The sequence below is a fragment of the Epargyreus clarus genome, unplaced genomic scaffold (genome assembly GCF_041222505.1).
Source record: "Epargyreus clarus isolate Ecla_fem2 unplaced genomic scaffold, WU_Ecla_fem_2.2 ptg000005l, whole genome shotgun sequence".
Taxonomy (NCBI): Eukaryota; Metazoa; Arthropoda; class Insecta; order Lepidoptera; family Hesperiidae; genus Epargyreus; species Epargyreus clarus.
Window position 1 is genome coordinate 7,724,519 of NW_027332213.1, and position 22,230 is coordinate 7,746,748.

Genomic DNA, 22,230 nt, shown 5'->3' on the forward strand with positions numbered 1-22,230 from the left:
CTTGGTCCTTACCGTGTGCAGTCAAGTTATGGGTAAGCAGTAAGTAATTGAAACGAAATAAGTATTTGTCTAATTTATTGATTTGTTTAAAATTTTATTATGTTTTGCAAAGTAGTCCAAAAAGAGTAATGTTAGAAGTCGAAGAAAAATGAAAAGTTATTGGTAATTTGTCGATATAATAAAAGTACGGTCAGCCCTTTACACCATTAAAGGCACATGTCCAAACACCCTTTATTACATATTATGTAAATAGCTATGTAAATTGTGCCTCTGAAGTTAGCTTTGGAAATAGTCGATATTTATCGGTTGAAAAGCCACTAACAAAGCTACACTCACAACCCCACACTAGGATTCCCTGTATAGTAGATGCCATGGACGATGTAGATGCCATGATGCCATACACACGAAGACGATTACACATACTCAAGACCTAGAACAGGTACCTAAAGCCATCACTCAGATATTTATGGCTGGGGATCGAACCTGGAACCTTTTGCGCATCAGACATCATCATGCATGCATCAAAGCCAAACAATTTACATATAACAATTGTTATTGTGCTTACTAATAGCCTTTGTTTTCGAAGCTTTTTATCTTAAATTATGAAAGAAAATGTCTACGTCTTTTTTAGATATGAGATACCGAAAAACATTTTAGAGAGAAATTCCATGACTCGTTAAAATAGATCTGTCTAAAAGACTCTCAAGTGCGGTATCGTTTTACAAAGTCATAATATTTCAAAGTCAAATATAAAAGGTTTCAATGAAATTTAATATGCAGTGCTAACTAGATAACATTTATTTAATCAGGCGGGCGAATCAAAATAGTCAGGAATTTTCCAGGTACAAACGGTAATGAGGATTAAGTCGAAATAATGAAACAATTTTACATTGAACCTGCTTAGGCTTCATTAATTTAATTTAATGTAATTTACAGTTTTCATTATTCTCGATAAACGTCAATGTTTTTTTTCTAGACTTTTATAATTAGGTTCGTCATCATTGTTTGATTTAATGACTGGCAATCAAACTAAAATAGTAAGAGTTTTATGTGAAGCTGAAAATTGATTTATATATTTCCACCTCTAATAATATATGCTTCATAACTCTGTCTTTATACTAAAACAAAGTATTGCTACACTGCTGCTATAAATCAGAATTAGGTGTGGCGGTAGAGCCTCTACAATCACACTTCTACTTATGCAGGTATACATATGAGACACATACTGAATTTATTGTATACATGTTTGAATTATGTATTAAATATTAGTAAGAAATTGAGAGAATCCAATCAACAATCAACCAAATTTTATTAAAGCTGCTAAACAAATCACGTACCTTATGAACGTAGATAAATATCAGGATTCAAAGATGTCATGTACTAACGGCATAAATATATCTCTCGGTAAGACCAAAGCATTTGCCATCCAAACAAAAGAATATAAACGGCCGCCCTGGTGCGAAATTAATTCAAAACGATGGGACGAAAATGTGTACACAAAGGTAAGCGAAAATAAAAGAGAAAGAGCTGAAACAATTTCCAAGGTCCTCGGAGATAAAGACCGCAATTACTACACTTAAATTGACAATGTGATAAAATAACTAAATGAAATGTCGTTGAGTTATCAAGGTTTCGTAGAAAATTCATTCTATTGTTTTGGAATGAAGGAAAAAGTGGATGTTTATAGTATAGTATAAAGATATTTTTATAACACATTTCGTATTTAAAAGAAAAATCGATATCGAGGTGGTTCGATCGAAATAGACCGATATCCATTTCTGTAATCATTTTGTTATCGTCTTTTCTGTTGGTATTTTGACTAGAAATGGAAGAGGAAAATACCTTGCTAAATAAATGCTTAGTACAGATAAAACCCGTTAAAATTGTTAATAGGTGTATTTAAAAGAGAAATAGATAAATAAAAATAATTTTGTTCAGAATTTCAGCCGTTCAGACTTGTAAGACAGGCAATATATTCCCGATGCGTTATTGCGTAGACATTTCAACTTATCTTTAGGGGGAGAACTCAATCTGTTTCATATGAAGTCTTACCCCATCTCAGATTAGTTATAAAATATAGTACTTACAACCAATATAGCTTAACCGTTGAGGTACCACAGGTACACAAATTCTTAGAGTGAAGCAGTTCTTAAATTTTGGTATACGGATGTAGACGAAGGCTGACGAACATATTAAGTGACCATCTGAGTCCTCAGTAAGGGCAAGTAAGTAACGGTATCTGTGTTTGACTCCAGGTAGAAACCCTGTTTTACATGGAGTTTATACCAAATGTACTTGGATGACAGTGACTATTTACCATCAGCTAGGTTCCATGCTGATGGCCATAATTGGCAACTAAAACAACTAACTCTACCCCCAAACTTGGGGGGAGACTAGTGTTTACCCCCAAGTCTACCCTCAAGACCCCTCTCACTTTGAGAAGAGACCCGTGCCCATTTAGATTGTTATCAGTCGACAACGAAAATTACATGCTCGTTTGCTACTGGGGTAATATAAATATGTCGACGCATCGCTGTTCCAACAAATACCAATAATTAGAGAAGTTACAGCATCATTCACACTAAGAAACTAAAACTAAAGAACAAACGAAATGCTACTGTGTGCTATATCCTCAAGCGCGAACGAAATTAAAGCTAGCTGTAATGGTTGTCCATTGAAGCATGGACTCCGCGCCTTGTATCGTTCTCACGCACTTTTACCTTCAACACAACGAGGTCGGGGAGGCGTAAAAATCCTTTTTCTAGAACCTTTTAGGATGAAGGAAAAAGACACCTACATAAAAGGAATTCGATACAATCCGAGCATACAATGAAAGAAAATAAAATTATCGTGTTTATGAAGCGGGAAACCAAGGTTTAATTTATCTTACTGTTACGTTTTCGTCGTGAAATTTGGATACTTGTTGCGTATTTTTACTGAAGTGGTTTGGTATTCGGAATTGATATGTAATTTCAAAATTTCTTTATTTAACCCCGAGTTAATTTTACAATTCAATTTAATTCTGTTTATTTTCAAGAACATAGTGGTATTGGTCTTAAAATTTAACATGTTATCTTATGTCTTTCTCACTCGAGTTTGCAATATTAGAAAAATTACAATAGATACTATTTACAATTAACATTTATATAACTGCAAATAAAAGAATCAAATAATTACGTTGTACACAAATACATAATAATAAGTATTACATTTCCGTAGTCGTGAAAATAACACATTAACAGTGAATCTATGTCCAGTTTTTGTTTCTAATATAATATTGACACACCACCACACCACAGCTAGGTACATCTTTTTAAAGCCTAAAAGCCAGCTGTCTTACCCATGAGGCAACTGTCTTAATCTTCAGAAGTTGCAACGCATCTGTGATCAGCTGCAGGTAGGATCAGTTCTATATGGAGCTGGTTAAAGATATGTATGGGCAGCGGTTACTATAACGTAGATGCTTGTTTTCTACTTCAGTCTTATTAAAAAACCATGGAGTGCGTTTTCAGCAAAATTTTTATCCCTTACCCGATTATTTTCCGTAATAAAAACTGTGTACAAAATGTACACCGGGAACAACGTGCGGGTTCTGTCAATTTCATGTTCAGAACGTAAAATGTGCTGTGACATAAAATGAGGAGGGTCTGCAAACAATAGCGCTTGTTGGTAATACTAATGTCAAAGGAAACGAGATAAGTCAGGCGCACTGAAAATAAATAACAAATTTCTATGTTTTTGAGTGAAATTCTTATATTATGGAGTTTCTCTTATTTCCATGAACGAAACAAGATGCTGTGTGTCGAATGTATTTTGAATGATTAAGATTTTTTATAATAACAACAGTAATGTACTCCACATTACTGTTGTTATTTAAAAAAGGTACTTTTTTATATTTTTTTATAGTATAGGAGTAGGAGACGAGCATGCATTCCTACTTGAGGTCGGCCACAAATGCGCCGTTACCCCTGAGAACTAAGGTGAAACGCCTCGAAAAATTATGTCTCCTGCACCACACCACACACGTACAATTTCCAAGTTCTGACACAATCCGCTAGGGGCGTTGATTGGAAATTATATGGGCAAATACGTAAACAAATACCAAAACAGTCATATTTGTCAAAACGTAAAAACTCATGGTAAGGGTACAGGTATATTGCCACTCGTAAGGACTAAGATAGTCGCCTCGCAGGCAAGTCAACGAAATCTATTATTAAAATAACGCTTTCTATACTTATTGTTTTCTCTCGTAGATCGTCTACACGATAATATGTCGCGTGGATTTCACTTACGTTCTATTTAGGACGAGACGGTCTTGTCAAAGGTGAATGAAGTTTACTAATCCGTACTTGTGCCTATTTCAAGCACTTGGAACTCCGGTCTAAGTCCTTTTTTATCCAAAAGATGACCTGAATCTAACAATGGGAACATAGTTTGATAATGATGATAATGAAGTAAACTACTGACTGTAATAAACAATGCTGTCAGTACCGCATTCAATACTTTATCTATAGATAGTAATAACATTAGAAGTAATCAACCGTGTATGCGGGCAAAAGGAAAAAGGAATTACAATACGCTTTCTCGCAATAATCTCTACCGTTTGTTTAAGAAAAAGCGAGAATGCAGTTAACCGTAAACCGAGGTCGGGTAAATGATGTGGAACGACGATACGGGATACATAGTACCTGTAAAAGATTTACAATTTGTTGAATTGCTTCCCGAACGTAGTGGTCATGCTAATGGAGACTGGAGTGGTCAATGGTCATGTCGATTAGAGGTTCGACATTTCGAATTTTCGACTGTAGTCTCAAATGTGTAAAGATAATATTTTTTACAGACCTTTGTAGTCATTATTTCTAGTATACATTATTTCTTTAGTAATTTCACAAGAAAGGGTTATTACAAAGTTTTAGTGTTCCAATTTTTTTTTTAATTTCAATTTCATGTTTCAATTACGACGCCACGAACAAACGGAAAACTAATTATACTGTAAAAGATTCGGATTATCTCAAATGACACATGATATTAATTGATCAACTTATTATTCCGTTAAAGTTTTGGGTTCGATTCTCGTTCAGAATAAATCCGTTGTAAATATACTAAGAAAAAAGTTTTTTCATATTGATGTAGTAGTTTGAATAACACTAAAAAATCTTAAATTTAAACGATCGTTTACATACAATAATGTTGTTAAAATTCGCTCGTGGGACTACAATACGTAATAGTTAGCGTGGATGTACAATCATCGCCAGCAGGTTTACCTTTTCGCGCGTTAAATCACGTTTTTGTTCGGAGACAACCTTTGTTTGTGGGAAAGCTACCAACGTTTTAAGCGTGACTCCCGCACCGTACGATAAAGGACGAACCCGTGGGTCTAATTGTTGATACAAGATAATAAATTAGTTTAATTATAAGCGTACGTGCTTTACACACGTTAAGAAGGTAAATCCTCGTGTTATTATATGGAATTTGTATTTTAAATAGGAATAAATTTAAACAAAGAAGGTAGATCACTTTTGGATTAAACTGTACCTCTGTAATTTCTGAGTTCTTGTATTTTGGTTAAATGGTTCTAATTAATTATAGATGAGAGTAGAATTTTTAATAAGGTGTCAGTTGTAGCATAGTACTTGTATCTACGTCTCAGAAATAGGACTCCTTGCTAAGGTAATATTTGGATTGGCTTATAAAGGCTATGTCTAGCTTAGTAATTATCCGAGCTTGATCATATCCTTAATTGCCATAGCGCCACTAGTTTAGAGCTTAGTTCTTGTATACACAAAAGGAAAAAATAATATGTAGATGCTATAAAAATAACACACGAATGGAGTAGAAAACAATGAAAGTTAATAAAAACGTTAATAAAATTCTTTATCTTAACGAGATTTTAAATTTACTTCACTAGCAGACGAATATATTTTTTTAATTTAAAACATTACAAGAAATCAAATCACAGTATGATTTCTCGTAAAAAATGGAGGCACATTTTTCCGTGCGTTCTATAGCGGTATATGGTAGGTATTAATCAACTTCATACCAAATTAAGATTTAATCCGCGAATTCGAATTTGTTAGACGCAGCCGTCAGATGATAATCCCTAACAAAATTTCGTGGTGAATTTATTTTGATGCAAATAAATACAGATTCGTCGCACCTGCTATATTGCGATGTTGGGAATACGAGTAATTATGAAGAACACTAAGCGAAATAATACAAATTACTTTGAGGATTCGACCCCATTTTATTCGGTGAAAACATTTTGTCGCTAAGAGGATCCTTGAACATGTTTCTACGTAATGGAGAATGTAATAATTTTTTTTTATTTGTTGTGTGTAAAGTTATACATTTATTTACAAATATGTTACACATGTACAAAATAATATTATGCAAAACAATACTACTAACATCTTGTTTGATTGGCTCCTATTCTTGATTTAGATTTGTGTGTTGTAGTGTATACCCATATTTGTGTGTTCATGATAAGTATCTACGAAATATGAAATCTTAGCTTGCTAATGTGAAGTTGAGTTGTAGTAACAATAAGAGTTTTGTTAAAAAACGAGAAACTTAACTCATAATAAAGTAGTTTTTTATTAAAAAAAAGTTAATGCAATCTTGTTCAATTTTTTAAATTTGAAATCGAATACGAGAATAGTGATATCTACACTAATATTATAAAGAGGAAAACTTTGTTTGGTTGTAATGAATAGGCTCAAAAACTACTGGTCCGATTTTAAAAATTATTCCACCATTCGAAAGCTACATTATCCACGAGTAACATAGGCTATATTTTATATGAAATATATTTGATAAATAGATTTTGAGGTGGTACAAAGTTTGCAGGGTCAGCTAGTATTTAATATCATAAAAACAAGATGTCAATTTCTTTTAAAGTATAAAGCTTTATAGGCACAAGTAGACCAAATTTTTTATTCTTGGAGAAGTGATTTATTTTATATTTTCAAAGCAATTTATATTTTAAAAACTATATTGCAGGCAAGTTGCTTAAATTAAATTGCTTTCTATTTATAATGGCCAGTCATTAATGTCTAGTTGCTACAGAAAAATAATATTCATGCTCTAAGCGGATTCCAGCGTTGCAAATTACTTATAGGAATTGTAGAAAGAAATATGCGAAGTCATAAAATGTGCATTTATTTGAAGCGCGGAAAGGCACTCGCCACAATAACATTCTGAAGAAATTACCTTGAATCTGCCTTGAAATTGTTGTTTCCTCGGTATTGCAACAGTACTTTAGAGCCGAGGGCGTGATTGCTTCAAAAGCTTCTTTTAAATAATTGTCTTTATTATGAGGCAGGTTTCTCATTCTTCAATTATAGAATTAAGGTGGTTATAAATAGTAATAGAGTTTTAGTTAGAAGCTTAAACTATAATAATTAAGGCCGTTGTGATTATACAAGAATTGTGTACATACATACATAATGAAATTCATATCAACTGAGTTTAGTACAAAGAAAACTTTACGAAAAACGTACTATTGTTCATGGAAATATAATTTGGTATCACATTAAATACAAATTCCCAATATTCTCCAAATATACTATAGTGCTCAAAGTCATTTATAACACTGCAAGTTAAGCAATGCAATGAAATATTTTGCAATCATCAATTATCTTTCTTATTTTAGTCTGAGATTATAAGTAAAGAAATTCAATATTTAATATTATTTTGTACACTAAAAAAAGGAACTCACGTAGTCATGTACCTAATCTTTATTTACACTTAATTTGCTATAACTCAACTATATTAACAAGAATCTTGCTTAGAAATGCTTTTCACTATGTTCATTTTCTAAGAGCGAATAGATTTCTCTGTAAGTAGCCATCAATCACCTCACTTACCTAATTAAGTCTTCCTTTCTCCTAAGCGTTAAAGCTACAGTTTTAGCTAAATGAAACGGCAAGAACCCAGAAATACTTATACATAAATTTCGTGTTATAAATACAATGTATTAAAATTATATGTAAGGTAAATGTTTTTTTTTTAATTTAAAATAGAGCGTCATAAAAATGTGATTTTCTTTGATTGTGGTCAAATGTTATGTAAATAATGTTATGTGGGATAAACCATTTTATTATGTGTATTAGTATAAAACATTCTACTGTGACTTAAACATCTACAGCTGGATATAGGCTTCCCCTAAAAATCATGTCGTCAGTGCGCATGGCTGAACCGATTGTGAGTGTCGACAATAATTAAGAATTCATTTAGGCAAGATTGTCATTCAAAATCATTAGTCTGCCTTAACGTCATCGAATCGAAATTTAAATTGTTTACTTTAAAATTTTAGGTTGCGTTAGAAAAAAATGAGGGCACTTCAAAATAGTTGATTACAAAAGTTTGAGAGCCTCTGGACTACATGGTTTATTTTACCAAGTACCATTTTATCAAGTCTCTTATTTTGTTTCCTAGACCCGTACTTAGATATTAACCGATTGCTACATAATAAAGATTTCGTAATTCAATTTGGATAGTAAATAATTTAAAAATCGATCATTATAAATAACTGCGGTTACCATTTGTGACTGAAACACGTTTATGCCTAAATGCGGTTTCCTCCCGCGGTCAGCGTGCATATTGAAGCCTTGTACTGATTAAATTGTTTATTAATTTCACTTATATTATAACTATTGTAAGTAAAATACCAGTGAAACAATGATATAAGTTAAATAGTGTGAAGTAAACTATAATGAGTTTACCACTTTCATTAGGTACTATTAATGTTATAGAATCTTTTGTCGTTCTTTTTCGACGGCTCTTCACATACCTCATGCCTATATATCATGCTAGACTGTCTGCTTCTCTTGGCAACCGTTCGTCCGTGATGCAGCACACACACTCGCGTCCTCCGAATAGGTCCTCTGAGGGCCTCCGTAATCAATAATATTATAACGTCTCATAACGAACTTCGTATAATGACTATATGTATTATGTCAGAAACGTCAACATTTCAAATTTTGAATTTACTCTTAATGTATTATCAGTATTTCAGCTAGTCCGAAATACTAAACAATAGTAATATACCTCTGGTCCACCCTCGGTTACGGTAATTTTACTTAGGGGTACAGCCCCTGCCGTCGGAACCGCGGACGAGTGCTTTTAGCGTGCGTACCCGTGGTCCCGACAAAGGGTGTTCAGAGAAACACCGTGGGGTTTTAGCCGCTAAGATTCTGACATATCCTTCGCACTGCCCCCGCAGCCGAGAGGAGCCCATGAAGGTTTTCCCCACGAAAAGAAAAGGGGTACAGCCCCTCCATCGTCGACAGGTACCACTTTTCATGCCATGAAGTGCACGCTCAGTTGCTATTTTAATTTCATAAAGTGCAAGAGATAGATAGGAAATGTATCTAAATTGGATTGGTGTGTAGTACTAACCACAATGTATTCCTGGTAAAATGTTTTTGCAACCTTTCTCCGTAATTGGACCAAAATGTTGTTCGCCAAGGTAAGGTGCTGAAAATAGCAAAAATTTGGGAAATTGGATCTAGAAGATAAATGCATATGCATATGTAATTTCAAATCACTTGTCATTAACCCATTACTACTGGGTACGTATCTCTTCTCAGGGTAAGAAGAGTTTGCGGTCATAGTCCACCGCGCTCGCAAAGTGGTGTTGGGTAGACATCCTTGAGAACTGTTTTTTAAGAACTCTCTGGTATTTGCATTGCCATTCGATATTTTCTTTCCGCGTTTTAAGTGAGTGGGTTTCGAACCTAGAACCCCGATTTAGATGCTGAATTTCTAACCAACAGACTATCACGGCTTTAGTATTCATTACTTTAAGTGTTCCCTGAATTTGTTGGACGTACAGCCGTGCGTCTAGATATTAAAATACATATCTAGTGAAACAGTGCGGTGCTATTAATTTATTTTTATGACTATTGATTAGTTTGAATATTCTAGTACTCCGCTACGATTTCAGGCAAAAATTTGCAATTTCTAAAATAAACACTATTGTGGTATAAACTATATAAGGTTATTTTAAACTGAGCCTATTCGAGCTGCCAAAAGTTTAGTAATAGTTTTATAAACGACACTACGTTGCCGTTGCTAAAAGGAAAGTTTTTCCACGTTGTCGCGTTGGTTACAACGTTGCAGTGTTAACTGCAAGGTACACTTTATATTGAAGCCTCACTGAGGGCCGGATATGGCTGGTATAAGCTTTTTTGTAATATAGGTGTAGACGAGCATGCAGTCCACCTGATGGTAAGTGGCTACGGCCGCTCATGGACATCTGTAATCAACACCAGATAGGATTAGATATTCCTACCTGACGTCGGCCGCTACCCTGAGGACTAAGTTGGAACACCTCGGAAAAGTATGTCTACCTTACCACACCCTTCAAACCAGAACACAACAGCGTTTAACACTGCTGTTATTATCTAAAAATTGGTGTGTCGGTGGAGTCGAACCACAGGCCGTTCTACCTGTGGTTGCTAGCCCCTGAATATAATCCTAAATATTCTGATCCTATGTACAATTCAGTAAGTGGGGATTTATACTCCATACAAAGGAGTATGTACAGATATTCAGCGTGTTATTCAAACACATTGTATAAAATGATATGATATTACTTTGCCACGGACCTTGTCTAAAACATACGATGTCCGTAGTAGTATATTTCGCCAAATTTCCTGTCAATCAGTAATTTATCTACTGCGTTTTTCAGCTCCATTAAAAAAAAAATGCGGAGATTCTAGCTTTGGTAGTTTAAAACGCCGGTTTGTTCACATTCTACAAAACATTCATACACCGATTCCCATATGATTCACCAAAAGGATAAATTTTGACTTGAAAAGTAGGGTTCTTTTTTTCTTTACAATCCTTAAATGAATGATGATGAAAATGAATAACGCATCACTATAACTAATTTAGTTGCACAGTAATGCATACTTTAAACCCTTGAAACCAAGGAGTTTATCTTATTATCCAGTATCTAAATAATCGAATAAGTTTCAGAAACGGAAATATTTTACTTGTTCATATATCAAATAATATATTTAAATTATAATTAAATATAAATGCAGTAATAAACATCTCCCAGCGCAAACTACGGTCAGATATTTAAAAGCGACTCCGTGAAACTGGCGAAAGTTTTGTAATATAGTTTTATAAATGGTGTTCAGTTGGCGTACAGTCTGAAAGGAAAGTTTATCTATCCGAATATACTCCTATGTGTTTGTTGTGTGACTAATCCAAATATACATCCGCAATAATAAACTTCTCTGTATAAACTTTCAAATTTACTGTTCTAAAATATTGGCAGCTGACTATATTCTACCTATTTGCGTAACAACAATAGCAGGGATGTAGCCCACGGGATGCATTGGCGACTCCTCTGGTGTTGCCGATGTCTATAGGCGATGGTGACAACTTTTCTTTAAAAGCCTGTCTGCCTTATTCTTAGGTTTGACTATAATTTTTTTTTCTGATTAATTTCCTATTTACTAGTAACTAATTTAAATTCTGTCATAGATTGTCTCTATTCCTGAGGACTAAGATGAAGCGACTCTTATAATTAAGTTTTGTTTACTATACTGGTTAAATCTGAAGACAGCGACGTAAACATTCCAGCTCTTAGCTGCAACGAATCACAAAGAGACTATTTAACAATAAATACGAAGCTGCGTACTTTTCCCTAGATACTACGTACATACATGTAAAATATGTAACTTACAACCCATGCATATAAACCTTAAATAAAACTTCTACTTGGATTCAGTTACAATTAAATTTTAACATTTGAAAGGGGTTGGAACTTTTGGCAGGTGGTAGAACCTTTTGTAGTACGACTCCGGCGGCCCCACCACACCTATTTCTGCCTCATAACACCAGTGTTAAACGCTGCTGTGTTCTAGTTTGAAGGCTGTGGTAAGAGAGACATACTTTTCCGAGGCGTTCCAGCTTAGTCCTCAGGGGTAGCGGTGCATCTGTGGCCGACCTCAGGTAGGAATATCTAATCCTATCCGGGGTTGATTGCAAATGTCCATGGACGGCAGCAGCCACTTACCATTAGGTGGACTGCATGTTCGTCTGCTACACCTATATTATAAAAAGATTCAATTAAATCGGACCCATATATGAATATATAGAATGTACGCTTTTCTACACTTCAAATCTATGCAAAATTAGTTCCTTGTTTGTACAACCCTGTCACGTATGCGGAATATGAATTATGTCTATCGTTAACTGATAACGGCGGCTGAGAAGCTGATAAATTATTTAAACCAGTTAATTATATCAAACACCTTAAGGGAATAAGTAGTTTTAGCGATCAGCTTGCGTATGGTAAGATTTTGTAGGCAATTCTATATTTATGCTTCTTTTGGAAATAAAAGTTTTTCCAATGTAACACATAATTTGGTTGTAGTGTTTAGTTGGTATCGAACTTGCTTACTCAGTTATTTTTTATTTTTTTTTATAATATAGGCATACAAGCATGCAGTCCACCTGATGGTAAGTGGTTACTGCCGCTCATGGACATCTGTAATCAACCCCAGATAGGAATGGATATTCCTACCTGAGGTCGGCCACAGATGCGCTGCTACCCCTGAGGACTAAGCTGGAACGCCTCGAAAAAGTATGTCTCCCTTACCACACCCTTCAAACGGAACACAGCAGCGCCTAACACTGCTATTATTAGGCAGAAATAGGTGTGGCAGTTGTGCCGCCGGAGTCGAACCACAAAGGGTTCTAACACCTTTAATTTGTTTGAATGCAAAAAAAATGTTTTATTTATTGTGCCAAAGATTCTATTGAGAACATACCTAAGTATCTACAGACAATCATTGTATTTCAACCAGACATTGCTTGTTAAGGCAATAAAATCTTTTAGTGAATTTTGTATTTCGAAGTTTTGTAAACATGTTTTTTACTAATTGGTTCCTTATTGTGTTCGTGTCGACCTTTCGCGACATGAACTTACCTTTAAGCTCTTCACCAAACAGATTTACAGCGACACGGTTCAAAAGGAAAAACCATCATTACGGAGCGCCCTTTAAAAGTTCAACAATTGACATTTGCGACGAAGACATTATTATGACAGCAATTTGAGCTCTATTACGCCTACAATCATAGATTAGTAAAGATACTTCGCCGCCTTGAAATTGAATGAAGCCACAAACGGCTTATTAGTAAGTTCTTTTTTTTAATTCTTGACAAACAAAAACACTTTTAGAGAAAATTTACGAATAAATAACTAATACTGCGTAATTTACACAACAAAAAAAAAACTATTTCAAATATTTTAGGGACATCCTAGCACGGAGACGTGACAAAACTCTTTTACGCAACTATTTCAATTCTCAAAACTGGGTACACTTTCTTGTTAGGAGTGAGTAATCTTTACTAATCTATGCCTACAATTTAGAAATTGTAGAAATTGTTTATTACGATGGTTACGGAATACGTGCGTCGTAGAATATACTTAATAGTCGGTAATAACTGTTGTTTGTATGAAAACAATTCAGAGAATTGTGGACAAATAAAGTTAGAAAATGTTTTAAATATGAATGCAGTGATATGAAATTAGCTCGCATGAAGATTCTGGGTCTAAAATCCAGGATATATTTGCGGTTTTTGGAAGCTATGTGGTATTACGAAATAAATCAGGATGAAGTCTACTACTTGAGATTTATTTATTATTCTGTCATAGTTGTTTAACGTTTATCAATGTGCACTTAATTAGAGTGCAAGTTTAAATATAGACTAGAGGGGAGTCTTATCGATAAAAATCGGCTAGTTACGTAATTAAATTATTAGAGACTGTTCACGATGGCCATTATACTCGTAGTATTATTTCTACCTTATAACAGCAGTGTTAGGAGCTTCTGTGTTCCGGTTTGAAGGGTGTGGTAACGGAGACAGACTTTTCTGAGGCGTTCCAGCTTAGTCCTCAGGGGTAGCGGCGCCCTCTGTGGCCGACCTCAGGTAGGAATACCTAATCTTTTCTGGGGCTGATTACAAATCTCCATGGGCGGCATTAGCCACTTACCATCAGGTGGACTGCATGCTCGTCTGCTACTCCTATATTATAAAAAAAAGTATAGCCATCTGTCTCATTATCTATTATGCTTATTGTTTTATCTGTGGATCAATAGATTATTAATAACATTAAAACTGTCATAGGCATAGTTAACATATACAGACACATAGATTAAGTCAAGCGTATTATCTGCGGTCAAGTAGCTACACTGTAAGCAATTTGTAGTAATATACGATGCAGTAGCAGCGGAAGGGTTGCGGCGCGTTCGTGATTGCTCACATTTATCTTCTAGCGCTAATTAGCGGCCCGCGGGGCGCTCTCCCCTAATACCACGGACTTAGGGCTTGGCGTAGCTATCATATTTATGTCTATCTTCCGTTATATAATACGTCGATTTTATAATGAAATCAAAACAAGTTTTCATTTACACTGAAATGAAAATAATAAATGTATGCAATATATAATTATTAAATATTCTGTTACAATAAATGATAAGAGCTTTTACCACTAGAATTTAGTATCAATTTCCCTTTTTTAGACTTCCCCAGAAATAAATGTAATTATATCATGAAACATGAGCAAATATAGATAAAGTCATTGACAGATTACTACCTCAATTCAAATATGCGAGTCGTATCAAAATTGACTTTGGCTTCCGAGACGACAAATTAATTTACGATATCTAATAGCATTTGGCGTAGGTACATACGAAATGTTAATTAATATCTAAACCAAATTAATTCGAGCATATCTAAGCTTAATGGGATTACATATTGATGTAACGCTCAATCTAGATAATGAGATTGGATTATGATACTAATTTAAATGGTGTGTAAAATTGAATTGGTTTTCCGATATTCAGCTAACGTTTTTGAGTAGCTGTTTAATCAAAGCGCAACTTGCGTTCGGTATATATACGAATTTCATCCTTATCCATTCAATTAGGGTATGAAGTATAGAGATAAGTAAAAGATAATTAAGTAGCTAAAGTATAAAGGTCCTAATAATCTATGGATAAGACAGTTGTAGCAGAGGCAGTCGTCGAGTTTCTAGCCCAATGGTTAGAAATTCGAAGACATCTAAGGTTCGTATGTCAGGCATCTCTAATAAAAAATATGTATTCGTTAAGTATTTGTTATCACTTGTCAAAATCGTGAAGGAAAACATCGGGAGGACACTTTAACGTTCCTAAAAATGTACTCTGAGCTGTGTGAAGTCGTTTCTTAACCAGAGAGAAGGACTATGGCCTAAACTCTCTCATTGAAGGTGGTAGAACCCTTTGTGGTTTGACTCCGGAGGCACCACCGCCACACCTATTTCTACATAATAACAGCATTGTTCGGTGCTGCTGTGTTCCGGTTTGAAGGGTGTGGTAAGGGAGACAGACTTTTCCGAGGCGTTCCAGCTTAGTCCTCAGGGGTAGCGGCGCATCTGTGGCCGACCTCAGGTAGGAATATCTAATCCTATCTGGGGTTGATTACAGATGTCCATGGGCGGCAGTAGCCACTTACAATCAGGTGGACTGCATGCTCGTCTGCTACTCTTATATTATAAAAAAAAATCTGAGAGGAGACCCGTACCGATTTCTATTGCTATATAAAAGTATACCATGTCACCCTAAAACTCGTGAAAAATATTCAATGTTCATTTTTATTATTTTCTATATTTTTAGATTGTACTTCCCTATATTAAAGATTTTTTTAGAAATAACATTGGGCGTAACAATAACAGAGGGCCTTCTATATTTATTTTGCGTCATTCAATTGAAGGTTAGTAGGTTACGTGACACATTGTCCAAATATATATGTCGCGGTTTTATGTCAGCGTCCGCTATTTAATGAATAGCCTAGGTACTCGTATATTGTAGAAGTTCAAGTAGAACAGATTACGCGATTTCATTTCTCCAAAAACGGTTTCTCAAACCTAAAATGCTTTCACATGTAGTCGTCTGGCAGATGCACAGCCAGGTCCAAATACAGACGAACAGATTAAAGTTTCAAAAATACCATAATAAGATGAACGTAAAGTTTCAAAAGTAGATGAACACTACAGTGTCAAAAATAGTTGAACAGTTGAATAGTTGAATATATCATGATAGTGACGTTAGCAATTTAAACATACGGTGTTGATCTACACAAAAGTAGATCAAAAAGTAGAAAATAATTCCTCATAATTTTGACACTTTACGATATTCATTTAATTATGATGCTAGGGGTGTTTAGCTTATCCCTGTAGTTCCGTGACAAGAATAGGGCTACACGGCCCCGGGAAGGACGGCGGTATGTGTGGTCGCATACCGTCGTACGCACCAGACGGTGCGGTGAGCGATAAGCTCACCTGGGCGGAGCCCGACGGGGCAATGAGCTAAGAGGACTCCGGTTGCGTTCCTTTGGAGATCCCGGAGTCCTCTACGCAGCGCTGAGGACGGCGAGAAAAAAAAGGGGTGTTTAGCTACTTATGAACGTTTGAATGTATAAGTTTTTTTGGAAATTTTATCTGCTCATCTACTAATGAAGCTGACTGACAGTGATCTACTATTAAGAAAAATGGGTAAATAAAAAATACTCTTTCAGTTTCATAACGTGACGTGATCGGTCTTCCGAATTTGATCACTCTGTCCGCGAAGGCATGACGGATGGTGAAAATAACAATATGCTTTTTGTCACGTAAAAATATTGTTACAACTAAAATAAAATAATAAAAGATATAGGTGTACTTTTTGTAAATGGACTACTGCAACAGTTTATGCTCCTGTATTCTGATCTGAAAAATTTCGGAAAAAATTATATTCATACGAGGATACTCGTATCTAATCTGAAAGGAGAAGTAGCTAATGTTCATGCAGTTCGCCTGATGCGCTGATGATATTAAAAATCAAGAGATAATACAGATAGTGGAATAATTATAATGCGTTCCAATTTAGTTCGTATGGACAGCAACACAGCTTTATCAACCATTTGAGGTCGTTTATAGATTTGCGTGGGAGGTAGTAATCGCTTATTACAAAGTAGCCTATTTCTATACAAGATGGCAAAAAAGGCACACACATAAATAAAATTTTCCATCCACATTATGTGGTGTTTGTAACGGAATATATGTATTCGATTATCATCCACCTTGAACGGTCACATTTACGATTTTAATAATTTTGTTTCATTCTCCTCATCAGGATCGTCAGGATTAACGTTTTTGGGACTATAGCGTGGATTTTAGGTTTTTTCAACTATAATTCAGTTATATTTAGACCAGTTGCAGTAGTATAATTGTACAAATGCAAAGCACTCTTGCAGTGGTGTTCCCTGCGTGTGGTAATGAGCGGCGGCGGACGCGGCGCTCGTAAATACCAGTCCGTTTCGGTTTCCGCTTCCGGCGCCGCGCTGCCATACTTCTGCAACGTCTTGTTCAAATTACACACTCACTTTAATTTGGTTTGCGTAGTTTATACATGGCGTAGTTTATACTTGTCTTGCACATGGATATTGACGTAGCATGTAATAAGCCTGATGCGGAACTCATAACAACTAGTCCGTTTCAATTTCTTACATACCTTACATTTCAATCAGTCTTAAATATACAATTAGAGAAATACAATTTACTCCTACATTGTGGTATTGTCAGCGTATGTGGCAATGGATGAATACAGAGGATAGCGACACGGCAGTCGTAAGTATTATAAATATTCCGTTACCAGGATACAATTCCAATATGGCAAACATGTTTTTAACTCTCTGCTTGTAGTAGTCGTAAAGGTATAATTGTACAAATGCAAAGCACTCGTGCAGTGGTGTTCCCTGCGTGTGGTAATGAGCGGCGGCGGACGCGGCGCTCGTAAATACCAGTCCGTTTCGGTTTCCGCTTCCGCCGCGCTGCCATACTTCTGCAACGTCTTGTTCAAATTACACACTCACTTTAATTTGGTATGCGTAGTTTATACATGGCGTAGTTTATACTTGTCTTGCACATGGATATTGACGTAGCATGTAATAAGCCTGATGCGGAACTCATAACAACTAGTCCGTTTCAATTTCTTACATAACTTACATTTTAATCTGTCTCAAATACACAATTAGAGAAATACAATTTACTCCTACATTGTGGTATTGTCAGCGTATGTGGCAATGGATGAATACAGACGATAGCGACACCGCGCGACGCGAAATATTCCGTTACCAGGATACAATTCCAATAATAAATTAAAAATAAAAAAGCCTTTCATTCCATGCTCATTACATGTTTACAATTTTTGTGTATTAAATTAGTACATTTTTATTTATATTATTAATCAGCTTAACGTAATAATAGGAACTGCTAAATTATATTTACATAATTACATTATTTTCATTTAGACAATTTATTTATTTATTTATTCCAATATGGCAAACATATTTTTAACTCTTTGCTTGTAGTAGTCGAAAAGACATAATTGTACAAATGCAAAGCACTCGTGCGGTGGTGTTCCCTGCGTGTGGTAATGAGCGGCGGCGGACGCGGCGCTCGTAAATACCAGTCCGTTTCGGTTTCCGCTTCCGGCGCCGCGCTGCCATCCTTCTGCAACGTCTTGTTCAAATTACACACTCACTGTAGTTTAATATGTTTTATGATGAGCTGATTATGTATGTAGTATAAACTTAGTAATGCATGTTATTTCGAGTGAATTAAAATAATGCGAAAGAAGAAGAGAGATTGAAAGTTGTCGCGGATTTCACGACATGAAACGGTTCCTCGTAATAAAAATATGTTTGTCCGTCTATTTCTATATATATTATTTATTATTAAACAATTTCTATGGTATTAAAACTTAAGATGTACAAACACTTTAATGTGTAACTTATTCTGTTTAAACTTGAAAAGCTTCAAAGCTACATATAAGAGAAATCTTAGTTTACTTCTAGTACTTCTTCAACTGAAACCACTTTTCTTCCTGCGAGCGGCGTGCGTTGAGTAATTATTGCAGAGGGATTAATTTGTTACCATGGAGAGGCAAACGGTGAATGAACTTTCTTGCTCCTTTCCAGCTACTTCTCAGCTACTTTCCAGCTACTCTTGGTTCGCTGGCTGCAAATCAAAAACTTAACATTTCTAAGACTTACCTCATAATTTAAATACGCGAATTACTTAAACAGTTAGTGCCTTTTAAATCTTGCAACTTCTTTATCTAACTTCGAGGCGGTTGCTGGTTTTCTCATTTCTTAATTTTATGCAGGAACTTTTAAGAATTTACGAGTAAGAAGTTTTTGTTAGAATTTTTTTATAAGGTTCACGTAGAAAACAAGCAAGCAGTCCATCTGATGGTACTGCTACTCTTGAATATCTGTAACCAATCCCAGATAAGATTAGATTAGATTCCTGCCTAATGTTCGCCACAAATACTTTCATACCACTGAGGACCAAGTTGGCACGCGTCGGATATGTATGTATCCCTTACCACACCCCTGACCATTTTATTTATTGACCAGAAATAGGTATGCCGGTGGTGCTTACAGAGTAGAACCACAAATGTTACCTTTCAAAGTGCTTTCTATTTATAATAATAATAATAATAAGCCACTTATTTATCTTTTACCTAACCTAGATACATATAATAAAAGTTTAGTAATAAAAACGAGAAATAAAATAATTAAGTTAAAGCCCCTTTGCGGGTATAGGCCTCCTCCACACGTCCCCATTTTCCTCTATCTTTCCCTTTCTCTATCCAGTCTGTGCCCGCTATTTTCCTTATCTCATCTGTCCAGCGTTCTGCTTTCTATTTACACAAATATTAATGTACTTAGTAATTAAGCGTATTGCGTACATCAACTACAATGGAAATCAATAGCAAGCGATGATGCGGGTCCGATAAACTATAAATTTTACATATCATACACCATTGCACCATAAACCATTAATTATAATCCATTTGAAGGTGGTAGAACCCTTTGTAGTTCGACTCCGGCAGCACCACGGCCACATCTATTTCTGCCTCATTATAGCAGTGTTAAACGCTCTGTGTTCTTTGAAGGGTGTGGTAAGGTGTACATACATACTTTTCCGAAGCATTCTAGCTTAGGACCTCAGGCGTAGCGGCTCAGCAGGTACGAATATCTATTCGTATCTGGGGTTGATTACAGATGTCAATGGGCGGCAGTAGCCACTTACCATCAGGTGGACTGCATGCTCGTCTGCTACTCCTATATTATAAAAAAAACATATTTCGCCGAATACTAAGAATAATCATATATGAAAGCATTTAAATAGAAGATTATAATTATATTCCCTAGGACTAGGACTAATAGGGCTGTCTGATTTCTGAAATGGGACAAGTCTGTTTTAGACAGCAGGCACTCTCAATTCTTAGTTAGTAACAGCGTCTATCTAGACATATGTATAAAAACAGTACTTGGCGACAAATTAAGCAAAAGGTATCGTTAAATCAATTAATAATAATTGTTTTGTATTACAGTGTATGATTTTCAAACTACAAACTTGTAATGCGTTAATAATAAACCAAAGAGTATTTTTTTTAAATATAGAATTGTAAGTGAACATGCAGTCCACTTGTTGGCAAGTGGCTACTACCGTTCAAGGACAACTGTAATTAACCCCAGATAACATTCGATTCCTATCTGAGGTCGGCACAAACGCCGCTACCTCTGAGGAGTAAGCTAGAATGCCTCGGAAAAGTATATAACCACAGAGGTTTCTACCAACTCCACATTATTAGTCTATCATCTATACTAATATTATAAAGAGGAAAACTTTGTTTGTTTGATTGTAATGAATAGGCTCAAAAACTACTGGACCGATTTTAAAAATTCTTTCACCATTCGAAAGCTACATTATCCACCAGTAACATAGGCTATATTTTATATGAATATATTTGATAAATAGATTTTGAGGCGATACAAAGTTTGCCGGGTCAGCTAGTTGTCTATAAAAACGTAGATTTAAGAAAACGTGAAAGACGTAAAGATCTAAATTTAGTAAAATGTAAGTGTAAAAATATTTCCAGCGAGAGGTTCGAAATGACATAACGCAAGCCTTAGCGGCTAGATTAATGGAGCCCGCCACAGTTTGACCCGTAAGGCCAGGTAGCCGAGAACGCTTTCCAACCCAACTTATTAATGAGAGCGAATAGAAACGTAGAAAATAAACGACGTTGGGTGGGTAACCCACGCCTGTTCCGTATGCCATTACTAAAAGAGCTTAAGGAACAGGTGAGGTAATATTAAGTAATTCATCCTTATATAAATACACTTATCTACTCCCTGTAGTCTCTGTGGTCCGTGTTTGTATGTGTATGAAAGGATAAGATGCAAGTGGTGGCATAAAGTTATTTATGCGATTTAAACGACACTGTCATCGACATTTTTTTTTAATATTGAAGTAGCAAACGAGCATGCAGTCCACCTGATGGTAATTCGCTACTGCCGCCCATGGACATCTATAATTAACGTCAGATAGGATTAGATATGCGTACCTGCTGAGCCGCTAACCCTTTTTTTTGTGGGGAAACCCTTCATGGGTTCCTCTCAGCTGCGGGGGTAGCGGAGAGGATATGACGGACTCCTACCGGCTAAAACCCCACGGTGTTCCTCTGGACGCCTTTTGTCGGGACCACGGGTACGTTAATAGCACTCGTCTGTGATCCCGTGAGCCGCTAAAGCTGAGGTTCTAAGTTGGAACGCATCGGATAAGTATGTCACCCCGTACCACACCTTTCAAACCAGAACACAGCAGCACTTAACACTGTTATAAGAAGATAGAAATAGGTGTGGCGGTTGTGCCGCCGGAGTCAAACCACAAAGGGTTCCACCACCTTCGGCCAAACATAGCTCCAATGATCTTCGAGTCAAGTAACAACTACACGTACATTTGTGAATACAGTGTATAATGTAGAAAGCATGCCATCACTGCCAAATCAAGTTCTGCCTTGTCAGTGTTCTGCTTAGAAGTGTGTATTTAATTTTCAACTAGGGTTATCCTTGGGCGACAGTGGCCAATCGTCGCCATCATTTGAATTTGAATTTTTTGTTATCCCGAAGGACAACGATGGTTTGTCTCTTTCAAAGATAATTATAAGAACTATTGTGTTTACAGTGGATAATAATAAGTTATATTGCTGATCATTTATAAAACAAATATTTTGCAGTAGTTTTAAATGAGAAGTATAATATAAGTCGATGTCACACACTTATGTCTAAAGCTAGATTGATTAAACGAACCCAAGATAGGCCTCGAGCTAT